The following is a 6,865-nucleotide window of genomic DNA, read 5'->3' as shown; positions in this document are numbered from 1 at the left end:
ACAGGAATCTAGTTGGTTTTGTTTCGCACGTGTTGTAGAATCTAAAAATTCAAAAGTCAGTAATAGTACCCAAGAGTGCTTGGTAAGATGGATGCGCTAGTCCAGCTGTTCTCATCCCGTGGGTCTCGACCCTTTTGGGGGTCCAACCACCCTTTCACAGGGGTCACCTAAGACCCATGGAAAACACAAACTTTCCATGGTCTAAGGTACCGATACACCCGCTGCTCCTCTGTCTCTGTCGGTCTCCAGGCGGGTCCACCCACATGTAGATACCCTCACATACAACACGAGGAGCTGTATTAAAGGGTACCGGCATTAAGAAGGTTGAGAACCACTGCCCTAGTCGGATTCAAGGGAGTTTTAAAGTTGAGGAGAGAGCTCAATGAAAAGAGTTGGAGAGGTAAAGAGGGTCAGAAAGTTATAATTTTTTTTTTAAAGATTTTTATTTTATTTATTTATTTATTTATTTTTTTATCCTCACCCGAGGACATTTTTCCATTTTTTGTTCAGGTAGAGTGGGAGGGAGAGAGAGGAACAGAGAGAGAGAGAGAGAGAGAGAGAAACATTGATGTGAAAGGGACACATCGAGTGGCTGCCACCCGCACAACCGACCAGGGCTGGGGACAAACTGCAACTGAGGTACGTGCCCTTAGCGGGAACCGAACCCGGGTCTCTCAGGACCGCAGGCCGACACTTTAACCGCTGAGCCAAACCGGCCAGGGCCAGAAAGTTATAATTTGATAGTGGAAACCGAAACATTTATATTGTGAGCCTTTGTCCTGGAAACTGGGATACACAAACAACTGTAAGCAGTAGTTCTTTTCCCCAAGGTTGTTAGGCAAACAGGCCCCAAAGTGGGTGAAAGGTCAAATGGAAGTACAACAGATGTCAAAGAAGTGGTCGGGACTATAAATTCATATTAGGAAGAAAACAGTGGGGCCCAAAGTGACCAAGGAAGGCTTTATGGAGAAAAGGGACTTGTGGCCTTTGAATATTAGACAGAAAAAAATAGGAAGGTGTTGACACTACAGGTAGATCTAGTAATGCTGTTTTTCAAAACCAAGAAATAGAAATGTGCCCTGGCCGGTTTGGCTCAGCGGTTAGAGCGTCGGCCTGCTGTCCGGAGAGACCCGGGTTCGGTTCCTGCTGAGGGCGCGTACCTTGGTTGCAGTTTATCCCCAGCCCTGGTTGGGTCGTGTGGGTGGCAGCCACTCGATGTGTCCCTTTCACATCGATGTTTCTCTCTCTCCCTCTCACTCTATCTGAACAAAATATCGAAAAATGTCCTCGGGTGAGGATAAAAAAAAAAAAATAGAAATGTGATATAACAAAAATTTTGTACTGTCCAAGGTGTAGGTAGTAGTCTGGGAGATCACTGTGGATGCTGAAATATTGGATTTTTGTAACATTTCCGTGGTTTATAGAGCTTAAATGTGATTTGGGAGAATCCTGACAGCAAGAACTGAATGTGGCTTTAGTGAAAAGAATCATGGGAGGGAGACATTTTATTTTTGTGTAAATAACTTGTAAACAAATTATCAGTTTTTAAAAAACATTATCAGCCCTTGGGCTGAAGACTGTGCTCTACAGCCTTTGAGTCATATTAAGATCCTAAAAAGAAATGTGATAATGAAAGCTGGGCCCAACCCATTCTTGTCAGACTGATGGTTCTTAATCTTGTCTGTGCATTACAATCATCTGGGGAGCTTTTACCACTTACTATGCCAATTTTCCATCCCGGAACAATTAATCAGAAAGAGCTGGGCATAGCTAAATTAAAAAAAGCTACCCAGATGATTTTAATGTACAGTCAGGGCTGAGAACCACTGACCTAGGAACTGTTTTGAGTCTGCAAAAGCTATTCTTTCACCTGGGTGCCCAGGATGATTTCTGTGAAGGAGGAACAAGCTATTCGAGAGCTTCTTGAAAGATAATCGCTAAGAGCAAAAGCTTCAATTCAGGCTTAGCACAACGCATTTTAGAAAAAGCTGCTGTTTTGGTAAATCACTTTTAGATCGTTAGGAATATGTTAAAGTAATCTTTATGAAATCCTAAACCTCTGAATTTATTCACAACAGCATTCATGCTGATTGGTGGGGCCAGTGTGATTTGAAACAAAATGTGATTTTTGTTTTTTAGGCTTTAAATTGCAGTAATCTGGTGGAATTGTTGACACTCTTACTATGACCCATAGCACTTTTCATTTAGACACCTGCAGGTCAAAATTTCTGAGGAAGAAAGAGCTAAGGGCTTGAGAGGATGGAGAGTAGGTACCAAATAAAAATCTAAAGTCAGGCTTCACTGCATTCAGTAATGCCTTGTGGGGTGACAGGATCCTCAACTGATAAAACTGTTTTATTTAGCACCAGTGAACAAGCCCACCAACTTAAAAAAACAAAAACAAAAACCTCAAACTGTCTTTTAGTGGAGATTTTAAAATAAAAATGCACCACAGATTTATTCTTTCTATTTTTAAATGCTTTGTTCATTTCTTTCTAAACCAGAAAGTTCCTGCTTTATCTGACATCACTGCTGAGCTTTTTTCAGACTTCTTCTTCTTCTTCTTTTTTTTAGCCAGGTTGAATATATTTGAAAAGGCAAAAACAATGAAAGACCAAGGCATTTACACAGAGTTATTCTAGGAGCTAGCTGGAATTAATACCCTAAACTGAATCTCATCTGTTCTCGTTCTGTCTGGTGATATGCTAGCATTATATTTTGGAATTAATAATTATTAGTTAAAAACAAAGACTCTGGACTAATAAATAAAATGACAGATCTCTAGTGATTGGAAGAAAATCTTTGTTAGAAAATCAGTTTTCTGATATTGAGCTCAAGTTAGAAGAGGCGAGTCCAGTCTCAAAATGGAGGGCTATGATCCTAAGGAAACAGGGTAGTTGAGAAAACTATTTATTGGTGTTCTGAGCTTTGAAACCACAGATAATAGTTTAAGAGAACATTTTGAGAAATGGGGCATGCTCACAGATTGTGTGGTGATGAGAGACCCCCAAACAAAATGTTCCCGGGGCTTTGGTTTTGTGACTCACTCTTGAAGAGGTGAATGCAGCAATGTGTGCTTGACTACACAAGCTTGAAGGGAGTGTAGTGGAACCAAAGAGAGCTGTTTCTAGAGAGGATTGTGTAAAGCCTGGTGCCCATCTAACAGTGAAGAAAATTTTGTTGGTGGTATTTTTTTTTTTTTTAATCCTCACCCGAGGACATTTTTTCATTTTTTGTTCAGATAGAGTGGGATGGAGAGAGAGAGAGAACATCGACGTGAAAGGGACTCATCGAGTGGTTGCCACCTGTACAACGCAACCAGGGCTGGGGACAAACTGCAACCAAGGTACATTCCCTTAGTGGAAACCAAACCCAGGTCTCTCTGGACTGCAGGCTGACGCTCTAACCACTGAGAAAAACCAGCCAGGGCTGTTGGTGGTATTAAAGAAGATACAGAAGAATCTGATTTGAGAGACTACTTTGAAAAGCATGGCAAAATTGAAACCATAGAAGTTATGGAAGACAGGCAGAGTAGGAAAAAAGAGGATTTGCTTTTATAACTTTTGCTTTTTAAATTTTATTTTATTAAAAACATTTTTTTTTTTACTGATTTTAGAGAGAGAGGAAGGGACAAGGAGAGAGAGAGAGAGGGAAACATCAATGAGAGAGAACATTGATTGGCTGCCTCCTACATGCCCCCCACTGGGGGGCTTGGACCCACAACCTAGGCATGTGCCCTGACCAGGAATCGAATTGGCAACCTCTTGGTGCATGGGTTGATGCTCAACCACTGAGCTACACTGGCCGGGCTGCTTTTGTAACTTAAAAAAAAATATATTCTGACTCGAGGACATTTTTTGCATTTATCTTCAGATAGAGTGGGAGGGAGGGAGGAAGGGAGAGAGAGAAACATTAATGTGAGAGAGACACATCAACTAGATGCGTCTACAACCCCAACCGGGGCCAAGGACGAACCACAACCGAGGTACGTGCCCCTAGTGGGAACCAAACCTGGGATTCTCTGGTCCATGGGCCGGCGCTCTAACTGCTAAGCCAAACTGGCCAGGGTGTAACTTTTGATGATCATGATACAGTCTATCAAATTGTTGAGAAATGCCACACTATTAATGGGAATAATTGTGAAGTGAAAAAGACCCTTTCCAAATAAGAAATGCAGTCTGCTGGATGGCAAAGAGGACATGGAGGTGGATCTGGCAATTTTATGGATTGTGGAGAAAACTTTGGAGGTGGTAGAGGTAGCTTTGGCCATGGTGGAAATGTTGGTGGAAGAGGAGGCTATGGTGGTCGAAGTGGCAGCAGAGGTAGTTATGGAGGAGGTGATGATGGATATAATGGATTTGGAGGTGATGGTGGCTACTATTGGCGGTGGTCCTGGTCATAATAGAGGAGGCTATGGTGGTGGACCAGGATATGGAAACCAAGGTGGTGGATATGGTGGCGGTGGTGGAGGATATGATGGTTACAATGAAGGAGGAAATTTTGGAGGTAACTATGGTGGTGGTGAGAACTTCAATGATTTTGGAAATTACACTGGACAACAGCAATCAAATTATGGATCCATGGCCCTGGCTGGTTTGGGTCTGCAGTTAGAGCGTCAGCCCACAGACCAGAGAGTCCCAGGTTCGGTTCCCGCTACAGGCACATACCTGGGTTGCAGTTTGTCCCCGGCCCCGGTTGGGGTCGTGTGGGTGGCAACCATCTCTCTCACATTGATGTTTTTCTCTCTCTCTTCTTCCCTCTCTCCCTCCTGCTGTTTCTGAAGATAAATGCAAAAATGTTCTCAGGTGAGGATAAAAAAACCACAAAAACAGATTATGGACCCATGAAGGGGGGCAGTTTTGGTGGAAGAAGCTTGGGCAGCCCCTATGGTGGTAGTTATGGATCTGGTGGTAGAAGTGGTGGATATGGTAGTAGAAGGTTCTAAAAACTCAGCAGAAAAGGGCTATAGTTCTTAGCAAGAGAGAGTAAAAATTGTCAAGAAAGCAGCAGGTTACTTTGAGACAGTCATCCCAAATGCATTAGAGGAACTGTAAAAATCTGCCACAATGATCCATAGTCAGAAAAGTTACTGCAGCTTAAACAGGAAACCCTTGTTCACAGCTATAGTTTGCAAAAAGTGCAGCTATTGATTGATTGATTAATGCAATGTAGTGTTAAGTAAATGTACATTCCCGAGGTATTTTATCTGTTGTAGCCTTTTCTTTTTCTTTTCATTACATCAGATATATTGCCCTGTAAATAGTGGTAGTGGTACCAGGAATAAAAAAATTAAGGAATTTTTAACTTTTCAGAAAACACAAAGAAAACAAAAAAATAGTTTTCTCAGCTTTTAGAATTGAAGGAATTTTAGTAGTCCTTGAGATTCTTTAGAGACTTAGTCTTTCAGAAAGCCTAATAAAACTTAAACTTTAACCGATCAGAAGACTACAATATAAAATTTCTTATTTTGGTTTAAATGTTGTCAACTAAGTCTTGGTTCCCTCATCTAATTATGATTTCTGATTGGTGGTTAATTTGAATCTATAATTAAAAATAAGAAAATTATTCAATAAATATACAAAATATTTCAAAAAGGGATCTATGGGGGAACAAAATAGATGTTCTTTTTTTTAATCCTCACCTGAGGACATTTTTTCATTTTTTGTTCAGATAGAGTGGGAGGAAGAGAAAAAGAGAGAGAGAGAGAGAGAAACATTGACATGAAAAGGACACAACAAGTGGATGCCTCCCACATGACCCAACCAGGGCCGGGGACAAACTGTACCGAGGTATGTGCCTTTAGCAGGAACTGAACCAGGGTCTCTCTGACTGCAGGCCAATGCTCTAACCGCTGAGCAAAACCGGCCAGGGCTAGATTTTCTTATTAATAAGGATAGATTGGGAAGTATTGCTTTAGAGGAGGGTGGAAAGTTGGGGCTAATGCGAATTTTTTAGGCAAAGTAGCAGGGAGAGGTGCTCCCACTAGGAATGTTTCCATTATATTCCTAGTGTTTTAGAGGAATAGTTCCATTATATTCCCAGTGCTTTAGAGGAGGGTGAAAAGTCGGGGCTGGTTACAGTTTTTTTTTTTTTGGAAAGTCACAGGGAAAGGTTCTCCCTCTATAATATTTCCATTTTATTCCCAGTGGAAATAAATTTATGTTAAAAAAAGAGCAGTTAATGCGAGTTTGCCAAGAATAGCCAACATCCAGCTCTAGAACTACAGGATGATACAGGAGGAATGAAAAAACCAGTGGTGACATTTTTTTTGTCTGTAATTTAAATCCACTCTGTGTCTTAATATGTAAATGTTATATCTATGTAATCCACATTGCCTGTAATAGTTACCAGGGTACTTACGAAATCAGTTCTCTGTGTTTTTCCTTCTAGATAGTTCCTTTCCCCAAGGCTCAGCAACAAATAGTCTCTCACTTGCTTTCTAGTGCTGGCATCTAAGATATGAATAGTAAGTCAAAATTTATAAATCATTATTAGTATCACTTTGGCAGTGCTTAATGAACAGATAGGTAAGGAAATGGAAACTTCTGAAAAGTTTCTTGTTGAAAAGATGGTAGAATGGCAGAATTGTGCTAAAGAAATTTTACCTACTAAAAGTTGTGTAGCCCTGGCCAGTTTGGCTCAGCCCTGGCTGGTTTGGCTCAGTAGTTAGAGCATCGGCCCATGGTCCAGAGAGACCTGGGTTCGGTTCCCATTAAGGGCATGTACTTCGGTTGCAGTTTGTCCTTGGCCCTGGTTGGGTCGAGCGGACGGCAACCACTTGATGTGTCCCTTTCACGTCGATGTTTCTCTCTCTCTCTCTCCCTCCCCACTCTATCTGAACAAAAAATGGAAAAATGTCCTCGGG

At 41.4% G+C, this 6,865-nt stretch overlaps 1 pseudogene; it reads left to right on the top strand.

Moving 5' to 3' along the window:
- The first annotated feature begins 2,864 nt into the window (after positions 1-2,864).
- On the top strand, positions 2,865-4,945 carry LOC118624385 (annotated as a pseudogene).
- The last annotated feature ends 1,920 nt before the right edge of the window (positions 4,946-6,865 follow it).

Source organism: Molossus molossus, unplaced genomic scaffold (genome assembly GCF_014108415.1).
Source record: "Molossus molossus isolate mMolMol1 unplaced genomic scaffold, mMolMol1.p scaffold_m16_p_10, whole genome shotgun sequence".
NCBI classification, from domain to species: Eukaryota; Metazoa; Chordata; class Mammalia; order Chiroptera; family Molossidae; genus Molossus; species Molossus molossus.
This window is presented reverse-complemented; position numbering and strand designations above follow the sequence as displayed.